Source organism: Rhipicephalus sanguineus, chromosome 4 (genome assembly GCF_013339695.2).
Source record: "Rhipicephalus sanguineus isolate Rsan-2018 chromosome 4, BIME_Rsan_1.4, whole genome shotgun sequence".
Classification (NCBI taxonomy): domain Eukaryota; kingdom Metazoa; phylum Arthropoda; class Arachnida; order Ixodida; family Ixodidae; genus Rhipicephalus; species Rhipicephalus sanguineus.
The window spans coordinates 11,695,754-11,709,418 of NC_051179.1; the positions used below are offsets into that span (position 1 = coordinate 11,695,754).

The 13,665-nt window shown below is 51.2% G+C and overlaps 1 protein-coding gene across 1 annotated transcript in view; it reads right to left on the minus strand.

Moving 5' to 3' along the window:
* Window positions 1-13,665, minus strand: part of LOC119389396 (EF-hand domain-containing protein D2 homolog) — a 254,644-nt gene that overhangs the window by 71,120 nt on the left and 169,859 nt on the right.

Sequence of the window (13,665 nt, forward strand, 5' to 3'; positions counted from 1 at the left end):
TCGTCGACCTTTGTCGACGTGTCAACGACACCATGCCCGAAGCTGACAGGATCAAACAAATCCTGAAGGGCATTGACGATGGCGCATTCCAAATGCTCTTGGCTAGGAATCCCGGCACAGTTTCAGAAGTCGTCAGCTTGTGTCAGAGCTACGACGAGTTGAAGAAGCAGCGCGCTCTGACTCGGCAGCCTCCACGGGGTGGCGAGTCGCTGTGCAGTCTCGACACCATGCCTGACCATTCGACGTTGCTTCAGCAGGTTCGAGACTTCGTCCGCGAGGAAGTTGCCCGCCAACTTTCCTTAATGCCTTTTACTCACGAGCCTACCACCCGTCTGCCCACCCCGCTCCGCACTGTTATTTCGGAGGAGGTTGCCCACGCTGTTCCCCTTGCGCGCCGCGAGCCGCCTCCGTCCAGCCCTGTTCACTACGCGCGTGCATCGGAGCCTGTGGCCGCTCCTGTCGCCTATGCGCAAGCCGTGCAGCCTGTAGCCGCGCCCCTCACGTATGCTGACGTTCTGCGTAGGCTTCCGCAACCACCTTACACTACGCACTCGCAGCCCACGCAACCGCCTGTCTATCCTTCCACTTGGGCAGCACCGACAATCGCCAATCCATGGAGGACGCCTGATAATCGACCGATTTGCTACGCCTGCTACACTCCTGGACACGTCGCCCGCTATTGCCGCCGTCGCCCCCAAACTTTCGGCGACCGTGCCCGCTCGTCGCAAGCCGGAAGCCAGCCCTTCCTCCAATACGTTCCTGGCCCATCACCGCGCGATGCCCCTACTCACCGCCCTGACTTCCAGCCGCAGCGCTCACCATCTCCTCGGCGGCGATCGCCGTCCCCCATGCGTCGCCGGCCCGGACCCTCCGACCAGGAAAACTAAACGCCGCAGTTCAAGAGGCAAGAACTGCGCCATCTCCGAACTGTCCAAGCCCTCACTCCTCCCCAAATAACGTGGTCGCCATAACTGTTGAAGGTGTTCGTACTTTTGCCCTTGTGGACACCGGCGCCGCCGTTTCTGTCATAGCCGCTAATCTCTGCCGTGTATTACGAAAGGTAACGACGCCGCTTTCGGGACTGTCGCTCCACACCGCAAGCGCGCAGCAAGTGACGCCTCTCGCAGCCTGCACTGCAAGAGTGGTCATTGAAGGCAATCTGTACATCGTTGAGTTCATTGTCCTTTCTGCCTGTTCGCATGACGTCATCCTCGGGTGGGACTTCCTATCCCGCCATAATGCCGTCATCGACTGCGCACGCGCCGAAGTTGAGTTTTCCCCATTGTGTGACGCCCCATTACTTGACGCTCTTCATCAGCCGCCCAAGCTGCTCGTTCGTGAGGATACCGACATTCCGCCTGGCACTTTCGCACTGGTCCCTGTTTCCTGCAACGCCCACACCGACGCTACAGTCTTTTTCACGCCGTCCGATGTCTTCACGAGTCGTAGAGCTCTGCCGCTACCTTTCGCAACGATTGACATCGCCGCCGGCAGCAGCAATATATTCGTCTTGAATCCGCTCTCTGCACCTGTCACGCTGCTTGCAGGCGAATGTCTCGGCCTCGTGGAAGCTCTCGACTCTTCGTCTTTGGTTGACGTCCCGGATGACTGCTGCGACCCACCAAATGCCCTGTCGGCACTCGGGGAGTCATCCAGTGATATATTTTCCAGTGCCATCGCCGATACCCTCACCCCTGCCGAACACGCTGACCTACTTGCTCTTCTGCACGAGTTCCGGAATTCTTTCGATGTGTCGCAACCTCAACTGGGCCGCACGTCGCAAGTACAACATTACGTCGACACCGGTTTACACCAGCCGCTGCGTCAAAGACCATACCGCGTCTCCGCTGAAGAGCGCCGCGTCATTAACAACCAAGTCGAAGACATGCTTCGTAGAGACGTTATTCGACCATCGCACAGTCCCTGGGCGTCTCCTGTCGTACTGGTGCGTAAGAAAGATGGATCTATCCGGTTTTGCGTGGACTACCGTCGTTTGAATAAGATAACCCGCAAGGACGTCTATCCTTTGCCGCGCATTGACGACGCCATTGACACCCTTCACGGAGCAGAATTCTTCTCGTCACTGGACTTGCGGTCTGGCTATTGGCAAGTTCCTATGGCTGAAGCCGATCGCCAGAAGACTGCGTTTATTACACCTGATGGCCTATACGAGTTTAACGTCATGCCCTTTGGACTTTGTAACGCGCCTGCTACGTTTGAACGACTTATGGATAATACACTACGTGGTCTAAAGTGGTCTATGTGCCTGTGTTACCTCGACGATGTCGTGGTTTTCTCCCATGATTTCCCTACACACCTCCGTCGCCTCAGGCACGTTTTGACTTGTCTGACCAACGCTGGCCTTCAGCTTAACCTCAAGAAATGCCGCTTCGCTGCCCGGGAGCTCGTCATCTTAGGCCACATCGTGTCCAAACAGGGCGTATTACCTGACCCTGCAAAACTTCGTGCAGTCGCGGAATTCCCTAAGCCCACGACCATGAAGGAACTTCGAAGTTTTGTAGGTCTATGCTCCTATTTCCGGCGCTTTGTTCGCAATTTTGCATCCATCATGTCACCGTTAACCCAGCTTCTTCGCGGCGACGTGAACCTCTCCTCCTGGTCCTCTGCATGTGACGTAGCCTTCGCTACACTGCGCCGCCTGCTCACTTCCCCACCTATTCTTCGTCACTTCGATCCGACGGCTCCTACCGAAGTACACACAGACGCCAGCGGGGTCGGGCTTGGCGCTGTCCTCGCTCAACGAAAGCCCGGCTATTCCGAATACGTCGTCGCCTACGCTAGTCGCACGCTGACGAAAGCCGAAACGAATTACAGCGTGACTGAAAAAGAGTGTTTGGCTCTGGTGTGGGCGCTTGGAAAGTTCCGGCCGTACTTATACGGCCGCCCGTTCGATCTAGTAACCGATCACCACGCGCTTTGCTGGCTCGCCACGTTGAAGGACCCTTCTGGCCGCCTAGCGCGATGGGCACTTCGCATCCAGGAGTACGACATTCGCGTCGTATACCGCTGCGGACGCAAACACTCTGACGCTGACGCCCTCTCCCGCTCACCTTTACCGCCAGATCCAGCGTGCGCAACCACATGCGTCCACCCCTTGTCATCTCTCGATCTCGACTCCATTGCCACCGAACAACGTCGTGACCCGTGGATCGCTTCTCTTCTTGATTATCTATGTGGAACATCCACCATTCCTGTATCTCGATCCCTCCGTCGTCAAGCTTCCCATTTCACCATCCGCGATCAACTGCTTCATCGCCGCAACTACGCTGCCGATGGCCGCCGATGGCTACTGGTCATTCCACGCAGCTTGCGATCACAAGTATGCGCCTCTCTTCACGACGATCCGCAATGTGGCCATGCCGGGGTGTTCAAGACATACGAGCGCCTTCGCCATCGCTATTACTGGCGCGGCATGTACAATTTTGTGCGGAAATTCGTGCAGTGCTGTCCTGACTGCCAACGACGCAAATCGACACCTTTACGTGCGACCGGCGCATTGCAGCCGCTTCCATGCCCTGCCAAGCCATTTGATCGCGTCGGCGTTGACCTCTACGGTCCCCTTCCAATGACCGCAGATGGCAACCGGTGGATTATCGTGGCTGTCGACCACCTGACACGCTACGCCGAAACTGCCGCTTTGCCTAGCGCTACCGCTCGGGATGTCGCCTCTTTCATTTTACGTCACTTTATCCTTCGACATGGCGCCCCTCGAGAGCTCCTTAGTGACAGAGGCCGCGCTTTTCTCTCCGAGGTCGTCGAAGCTCTGCTCTCGGAATGCCACGTCATTCATCGGACAACCACAGCATACCACCCGCAGACTAACGGGCTCACGGAACGGTTTAACCGCACCCTGGGTGATATGCTCTCGATGTACGTCGCATCTGACCATACCAACTGGGACCGTGTTCTCCCTTATGTAACATTCGCATACAACACCGCGATACAAACAACTACCGGATTTTCGCCTTTCTTTCTCCTTTACGGACGCGAGCCTTCACATACTATTGACACCCTACTTCCCTACCGTCCTGATGCTTCCGAGTGTCCACCTGTCTCCGAAGCTGCTCGACAAGCCGAAGAGTGCCGCCAGCTCGCCCGCACGTTTACCTCGCAAGAGCAGCAGCGACAGAAAGAAAACCGCAGCACTTCACTTCCAGACCCTAGCTATGCCCCAGGGTCTCTCGTATGGCTCTCTGTCCCATACCAGACTCCGGGACTCTCCTCGAAGCTCGTTCCAAGGTACGAGGGCCCTTACACCATCTTGGAGAAAACCTCTCCAGTTAATTTTCTTATCGAGCCAGTTTCTCGATCGGATGACATGCGCCGGCGTGGACGTGACATCGTCCATGTTTCCCGCCTCAAGCCGTACCATGAGCCTCTACCTGAAACTTCTTAGGTCGCCAGGATGGCTCCTTTTTCAGCGGGGGCGATTGTGAAGAAGAAGATGCGCCTCCATCCAGCAGCATCGCCAACGCTCGGCTCGCTCGGCTCGTGTTTCGGATCGCCGCTGTGCCTCTGGACGCTTCTTCTCGCTTGCTTGCCGCTGACGACCATTACGTCTTTCAACGACCAATAAACCTCTTCACAGTATATATATATAGAAAAGCCACAAAGAGAAATAATTCAGAAATTCTTTCCGACGCGCGGAATCGAACGGGCGACCTCTCGCTTTGCAGCCCGCCGCGTTAGACGTTAGGCCACGACAGCACCGTCTTTCAGCCTGCTAACGGCGAGCTATTTATATACACCATGTAGTTCAGCATGCTTTCTTAGTGGCCACATAGATGGCGCGACGTGCGCGCGTGTGGCACGCTTTAAAGATCGTCGCCCCGCTCCTGCGAACGCCGTTACTCTTCGCTCTACAGGGCGTGGTCGCTTTCGTGCGCTTATCTCGAGGAAGGAAGGGGCGGCCGGTGGGGTGCTTCGCTTCGCTCGCTGCAGCGGCCGCGTTTGCGAAAGGAGCGCGCTGTTCAAACAGAAATAAGTAACAACTGTGACAATTAGTTCGCGCTCGTCTTGTGTGTACCTGTTCGTTCGTTTCGTGCGTCCTGCTTTATGTTTGAGCAGTGCGCTTCAAGTGTCGAGTTGTGAAGCATTAGTTCGCGCTCGTCCTGTGTTCGTTCTTTTCGTGCGTCCTTTGGGCTCGAGCGACGCGCTGGCAATTTCGAGCTGCTTTCCGTTCTTCGCGTTACATTACAATTTATTGCTATCGCATTCATTGGTTCGCCGTTGCGGTGAGACTGTGACTTTTTCATAACGTCATCAGTCGCTCAGAAATCGGACCAGTTTGCTAATGGCCGAAAGCCGTTGCTTCGGTGGGTGGCTGATGCCGCCATGTTTGCTTGCCGCAAAGCTTTTGTGGTAGGCTTCGGGGCTCCCACTAAGTTCGAGGAATAGCGTACTTGATGCAAAACTTCAATGCTGTGTGGGTCTGGCGCACGGGCAGAGGCTTCGACGCCATTTCCTTGGAGCCTCCATTCGAAAACACCATTTTGCTTATAAATCCATGGCTACGGCCCGGTATTCCATACGTCCATGTGGCGTGGTAAACTCGACTTGCTAATTCATTTCAAATGCCCCTTTGATTTCCAGAAATCTTTTGTCATTTCCCTAATAATGCCAGAATAACTGCTTCACTACCTTCCACCTTTTATGTAATTTTTTCTAATGTCTTTGAGTAAGCAACAAGATAACATTACTGAGTGTCATGAATCTTCACGGCATCACGCGGAATTCACGGGGAAGAGATTGAATGTCCAACGAGATGAAATGTTCTAGGCGTCATGAGGCCGATGCGACGAAATGTCCAATCAGACGGAGTGTCCAACCGAGACGGAACATTCAACGAGACGACGTTTAACCGAGAGGGAATGTCCAGCGAGGCAATCTCCAACAATCCCGAATGTCCACTCCCTCTCGTTAGACATTCCGACTCATTGAACAATAAAAGCAACAGTTAATCACGGAGCTAAAAGGGATGGGGTCAGATGTCTTATAGTGTTCGCAGCAGTCGCCACAAATGCAGCGGAATTTCGTTGTACTATATAGCGACACAATTATTTCTTTCTATCGGTTCACTCGCTCTCACGTTAGGGTGGAGAGTTCGAAGTTTTAAACTCCACTATCACTTTAGCGCGAACTAGTTTAACTTTTCTTTATAGAATACTAACTAGATTGAAGCTATATATAGCTCATTAACTATAAATACGATGAGATGAGATACAGTCGTATTGGTGCAAACATGACCTAACTTTACATGAAGTTGTAAATTCGTCTGAGCGTGCACGAGCTCGAGGAATACAGAGTACTGACCTTCGGGTCTTTTCTTGGTCTCCAAGAAGGCGGCACCACGCTTGTGCCACTGGCGCATCATGTCAGTGGTCGTGTCCGTCGTCAGGTGGCTGTCCCACTTCATGCGGCTGCACACGTGTGCCTGTATGTCGCTGCAGGGGTCGATGCTCCGGTTCAATTGGCTCAGCACAGCGCTCACCAACAAGGCACACGCCGCGCTCTGGCACGCGGCAGTGTGCGCCTTCTCGTGGGAGGTCGCAGTTCGTCGGAACACGAGGTACGCAATCAGCGAGGCCAGGATCGCGGCTGCTCCAAGCGCAGCATACAAGAACAGTGTCTTACAACGGGCTGTGTGGCGTAGGATCCGCTCCGTCCTCGGACTGCGACCGCGCACACCTTCAACCGCCTGCGTTGTTCACGAGTGCACGCGGCTGGAGTGAAATGTGCAGGCGCTGTATTCACGGCTTGGACGGCAGGTAAACGATATTTACGTTAAACCAACCATCTGGATTTACTCGTATATCATTACGTTGGCAGTGAGGCTCACCACGGTGACTCATTGCATGCACCTAAAGGACCTTATGCGTACTTCGCGGGGGGGGGGGGGGGGGGTATGATGCCATTGATGTTGAGTTGCCCCCGATGCACACTTTGCGGCGGTATAATTGCGCAGCCTTGCTACCTATCGTAAACCGCTGCCCTCTACCGAGGTCATCCCCCCGTCCACTCAGTAGAGTGGACCGCCGCTGTAGCCCAGTCGGTTGGGCATCGGACGCGTTAATCGAAGGTCGTAGGTTCGGTCCCTGCCAGCGGCAAGTTATCTTTCAGTCCAGTTTACTTTCTTCACATTTACGTCAAAATAACTACAAATAATCCCCTATACTTTCCTTGGCTTTCTTGTCTGTTAGGTCTAATCAATATTAGTTTTCTATTCTGGTCTTCCTGTCGAATGCAGCAGCCATGCTTTGCAATTCGTTCCCAAGGGGACGAATTATGAAAGCATGATTACTGAAGTACTTGAATACTTTACATGACTACTTTGCAAGCCGTGGGGAGGCAAAGTGTCAGGTTGGCATGTCAGAGTAAGACGTCTGCGAGAATAACGTGGCCGCAGCTAGCACAGGACCGAGTTCAGTGGAGAGGCATGCGAGGGGCTTTTGCATTTCAGTGGAAGTTGTCAGGATCCTGGTTAATTGTCCGGCGTAAACCAGATGTCGTCATTAGGTGGCTATACGAGTGCATTCGTGGCCTCTCGTGAAGCGCATCCCTCTGAGACACCTCCGTGCTGTGGAATTGTATACGCAAGTTCTAGTTATGTTAAAAAAAAACAGCGCACATTCCCGCGCACACAAGAAAAAAGCACACCACTACATCATCGTGGTGCTGTGCTTCTTGTCTGCGTTGTGAATATGCGCCTGTTTTTTAGGGGCGTAGCTCCTCTTAGTCTAACCTTGTCACGCGTCCGTTGTCCGGCGTATCTCCCGGCAGCCGGCAGTAAACGGCAGTATATGTCCGGTGGTGGTGGTGGTGGTGGTGGTGGTGTGCGGCGTGACCACCCTTACTGCGCATGCGGATACCCTCTCCACACACCTCCTCTCCACTCCCCCTCACCATTCCCCATGTCCTCTATCCCTCTCCCCTTTCCCGCTCCACTCACCCTCTCACCTTCCCCTCTCCCATACCCCTCTCATATTCCCATCCCCCTTTCCACTCTTCCTCTGAAACGCGGGCTAGACATGCCGAAATTCTCTCCTGCGCAACGCCGCTATGAGCTCGAGCGCATGCGCGTCCCCTCCCCTTCTCTCTCCTCTCCTACGCTGCCCCCCACTCGCCCGCCTGTCGACCGCGTTCCCCGCTCGCCCTGTGAGAATTGACGGCCAGGCTAGATGGAAGATACGACGCGCGTAGCGTCCCTCTTCGCGTTCCACGACGCGAGGTCGGTAGCATGCCCAACGAACGCGAACGGAACGCGATCGTGGAAGTGCCTGGCTTCGCATCGCCTCATGGCTACGGTGCCCCCCCCCCTATCTTGCCTCGCGGCGCTGCGGCGCCGACGCAGGCAGCGTCGTGAGGCAGCGTCGCGGCAGCGTCTTGATTGAAAAAAACCGACCGCTCGCGCTGCACAACCGTTCACCGACCACCCCGTATATATAGGCACTGGATTTTGACCTCCAAGGTAGTGCGTGTGTGCGATTTCTCCTGTGCGTGATTAAACAATGAAAATTCAAAGCGTACATGTAAAATTAAAGTTAGCTGCAAGTCGTCATAACTCTCATCGAACCTTTAGTATAAACGCGCCCGATCTCACGTCGGTGAGGATGTACTGGGCAAAATTGATGGAAGATTCACGGTTTACCGATGAACCTCCGCAGCTTCGCCCACTCATCATAATTCACTCCGTGGATATGCTGTGATTTTTTGTGTCAATGTTTCACCAACAGGACCAAGTGTTCAATTTTAATCGTGTTTTACCGTATAGAATGGTTGCGTAAACATCACGTGCTACTTAACTATTACGACGTCAATGGTGAGTGCACTAGTGCATAACGAGAGATATACGGGGAGCCCAGTGATGCACAATAAGGCGCATTATGTACTCGCGATACTCGATTAAGGAATCCTGAATTCTCTCCTTCTGTCCCGCTCCGTTACAGTCTACTCAATCAGTGATCACCATGAGTCCAAGCGGGTCGTCTGGTGCAGCATTTGGCATTATGCCTATAGGGGGATACAGACAAGCAGCTCTCTTTTTGTGCATTCGTGTTTATTGCCGCGCTGTTGAAATTTTCATCAAGATGAACTACCAACTCGCCCAAACACTCACGTTAATGGGTTACATGGGGCGCACAGCAGGGGCACAGGTAACCATGAAGGTTTCCCTAACCAAAGGTGTTTCGTGTGCAACATTACCTGCATGAGAGCTCACTGAGGGTTTCTAGATTCACAACTTGATCTAGCTGTCCTACACAGCATAATGTTGCCTCGATAAATCACACAACTCCCTAGAGTGCTGGCACTCAGCAGCTTTGTCGAAATTTTCATGCAAGGGAAACAGCTGCATAAGCTTATTTTAGCCCCCCCCCTCCCCGCTCTGTTTAGGTACACGCCATATCTGATATTACATTTCAGTAATATGCCACGTAAGTTAACCATCAAACTTTATCTTGCGGTTTTCTATGCACCATCGGAATAAATATAATTCCTGAGGCAGTGGTTTGTGGAGCATATTGTCAAGTCAATAATATCACAGAGCTACAGATTTGGGCATTATTTCAATATACATACTTTCACTAAAACTTCTCTTGTAGTAACGATTCCAGAACTGTTTAGTAGTACACTTACGTTTTAATCTTGCTTACCCATGGAAGTGTGACGATGCGTAGACGTGCTCGTTTCATTTAAACCGATGCCAACGTAACTTTTATTTCTTTACTTTATAAGGATTCATGAAAATATTACATCGAGGTATCGGTGAACTACACCATGTTAATACATATTTCTCAGTATCAGCATAAACACAAATGTTCCACGTAATAATGAACTTCTATTAAGCAATTCGAATGAACGTTACGTTACCCTTGCAAAGTTTTTCCCCCTCCACCTCCTTAGCTAAGGCAGCCGGCTCATAGTAAATACGCTTTGCGAATTGAGCCTCGCATTTTCTGGGCGACGCTACTTACCAGGGAATGCAGCCGTTGCATGACCTCCTCACTCAGGACCGTTTGTCCTGACTGTGTCCTACGACGTGCCAACTCTACGCTGCCTGCAGAACGGCTTCCTCTCCTCAGGCCACCTGGGCTTGGCGGGTTCCAACTCATGTCACTTTCGTCCGGGTTTAAAGCACCACCCTTGGGCTTCGAGGCGTTCCCAGACGCTTTATTGGACGAGTCGGCATCGCTGTCTTGGCTACAGCCAGCCCGGTACTCTCCTTCATGCTGTCCATCAGCGACAGTGGTGCGATGAGGGCGCTTTCTTCTTCTTCTTCTTCTTCTTTTTCTTCTTCTGTTCGGAACACGCGCCACAGCTTGGTGATGATAACGATGGCGTGTGATGCCGTGCCTAATATGGCAATGTGAAAAAAAAAAAGCCGGCAGATCCCACGCATTGTGGGAATCGATGTAATTGCGAAGCAGCCAGCAAAGAGCTGCATACATCGTCTTGTATGCCATTGAGGAAAATGCGTGTCATGGGTTTTTCATGTTAACTCCTATTATTTATGTGCGCCACACAGTAACGTCGCGCAATACCAACTTCGGGGTCGATCAAGCTAGAGAACTGCCTGCCAGCGCCTCCCATGAGCGTTGCACGTAAGTCATGCTGTACATGACATACGTGTCATAACTTTCATGTTAACTCGTATTATTTATGTTGCTCACATGGTCACGGTCGCAAGATACCAATTTTGAGGTATATCAAGCTAGCTAAACGGCCGCCAGCACCCATGAGCGTGGCACGTAAGTCATGCTGTACATGACATGCGTGTCATGATTTTCATGTTAACCTCGTGTTTTTATGTTCGTCACACAGTCACGTCGCGCAAAACCAATTCCGAGGTAGATCAAGCTAGCGAAACGGCCACCAGCGCACCATGATCGCGGCACGTAAGTCATGCTGTACGTGACATGCGTGTCATGATTTTCATGTTAACTCGTGTTTTTATGTTCGCCACACACTCACGTCGCGCAATACTAATTTCGGGGTAGATCAAGCTAGCGAAACCGCCGCCAGCGCCCCATGAGCGTGGCAGGTGAGTCATGCTGTACATGACATGTGTTTCATGATATTCATGTTAACTCGCGTTATTTATGTTCGCCACACAGTCACGTCGCGCAATACCAATTTCGGGGTAGATCAAGCTAGCGAACCGCCGCCAGCGCCCCATGAGCGTGGCAGGTGAGTCCATGCTGTACATGACATTGTTTTCATGATTTTCATGTTAACTCGCGTTATTTATGTTCGTTACACAGTCACGTCGCGCAATACCAATTTCGGGGTAGATCAAGCTAGCGAAGCCGCCGCCAGCGCCCCATGAGCGTAGCACGTAAGTCATGCTGTACATGACATGCGAGTCATGATTGTCATGTTATCTCGTGTTTTTATGTTCGTCACACAGTCACGTCACAAGATACCAATTTTGGTGTATATAAATCTAGCGAAAACCGCCGCCAGCGCCCCCATGAGCGCGGGCACGTAAGTCATGCTGTACATGATATGCGTGTCATGATTTTCATGTTAACTCGTGTTATTTGTGCTCGTTACACAGTCACGTCACGCAATACCAATTTCGGGGTAGATCAAGCTAGCGAAACGGCCGCCAGCGCCCCATGAGCGTCGCATGTAAGTCTTGCTCTACATGACATGCGTGTCATGATTTTCATGTTAACTTGTGTTTTTATGTTCCTCACACAGTCGCGTCGCGCAAAACCAATTCCGGGGTAGATCAAGCTAGCGAAGCCGCCGCCAGCGCCCCATGAGCGTAGCACGTAAGTCATGCTGTACATGACATGCGTGTCATTATTTTCATGTTAACTCGTGTTATTATGTTCGTCACATAGTCACTTCGCGCAATACCAATTTTGGTGTATATAAATCTAGCGAAACCGCCGCCAGCGCCCCATGAGCGTGGCACGTAAGTCATGCTGTACATGACATGCATGTCATGATTGTCATGTTAACTCGTGTTTTTATGTTCGTCACACAGTCACTTCGCGCATACCAATTTCGGGGTAGATCAAGCTAGCGAAACGGCCGCCAGCGCTCCATGAGCGTGGCACGGAAGTCATGCTGTACATGACATGCGTGTCATGATTTTCATGTTAACTCGAGTTTTTATGTTTGTCACACAGTCACGTCGCGCAATACCAATTTCGGGGTAGATCAAGCTAGCGAAACTGCCGCCAGCGCTCCATGATCGTGGCACGTAAGTCATGCTGTACATGACATGCGTGTCATTATTTTCATGTTAACTCGTGTTATTATGTTCGTCACATAGTCACGTCACGCAATACCAATTTCGGGGTAGATCAAGCTAGCGAAACGGCCGCCAGCGCCCAATGAGCGTGGCACGTAAGTCATGCTGTACGTGACATGCGTGTCATGATTTTCATGTTAACTCGTGTTTTTATGTTCGCCACACAGTCACGTCGCGCAATACCATTTCGGGGTAGATCAAGCTAGCGAAACGGCCGCCAGCGCTCCATGAGCGTGGCACGGAAGTCATGCTGTACATGACATGCGTGTCATGATTTTCATGTTAACTCGTGTTATTTATGTTCATTACACAGTCACGTCACAAGATACCAATTTTGGTGTATATAAATCTAGCGAAACGGCCGCCAGCGCCCCATGAGCGTGGCACGTAAGTCATGCTGTACATGACATGCGTGTAATGATTTTCATGTTAACTCGTGTTATTTATGTTTGTTACATGGTCGCGTCGCATGATACCAATTTTGGCGTATATAAAGCTAGCGAAACGGCCGCCAACGCACCATGAGCGTGGCACGTAAGTCATGCTCTACATGACATGCGTGTCATGATTTTCATGTTAACTCGTGCTGCTTATGTTCGTCACGCAGTCAAGTCGCAAGATACCAATTTTGGTGTATATCAAACTAGCGAAACGGCCGCCAGCGCACCACGAGCGTAGCGTGTAAATCATGCTGTACATGACATGCGTGTCATGATTTCCATGTTATGACTTGTCATTTATGTTCGTCATACAGTCATGTTACGCCACACCAATTTTGGTGCACATTCGATGAACCAAGCGACCAGGAGAGCACAAAGTCGTAGGCGGATAGATAGATAGATAGATAGATAGATAGATAGATAGATAGATAGATAGATAGATAGATAGATAGATAGATAGATAGATAGATAGATAGATAGATAGATAGATAGATAGATAGATAGATAGATAGATAGATAGATAGATAGATAGATAGATAGATAGATAGATAGATAGATAGATAGATAGATAGATAGATAGATAGATAGATAGATAGATAGATAGATAGATACGCTCAAAGTCGCAGAAGTTCGCTAAGAAATGCTTCGCATTTAAAAGCGCGAGAGATGAAAACCAAAGCATGGCTTTGTACAGGCAAAATGCGAAATATTTATTATCGATTCGAGGCACGTAATAGTATAATTATTCAAGAGAAAATTTGGAGTAGAAGCCATCTATAATGAAGATTTCCGCAGGTTGTGCATACAGAATTGTCTTCGAAGTGTTTTTTATTGTGCTTATCTGCGCTCACATTCCATTGAATGGCCAACGGCGACACCGTGTAAGTGCAGTGAAAACGCGCCAGGCACATCAGCGTTCTGGCTTGGGTAAGGCGTTGTAAA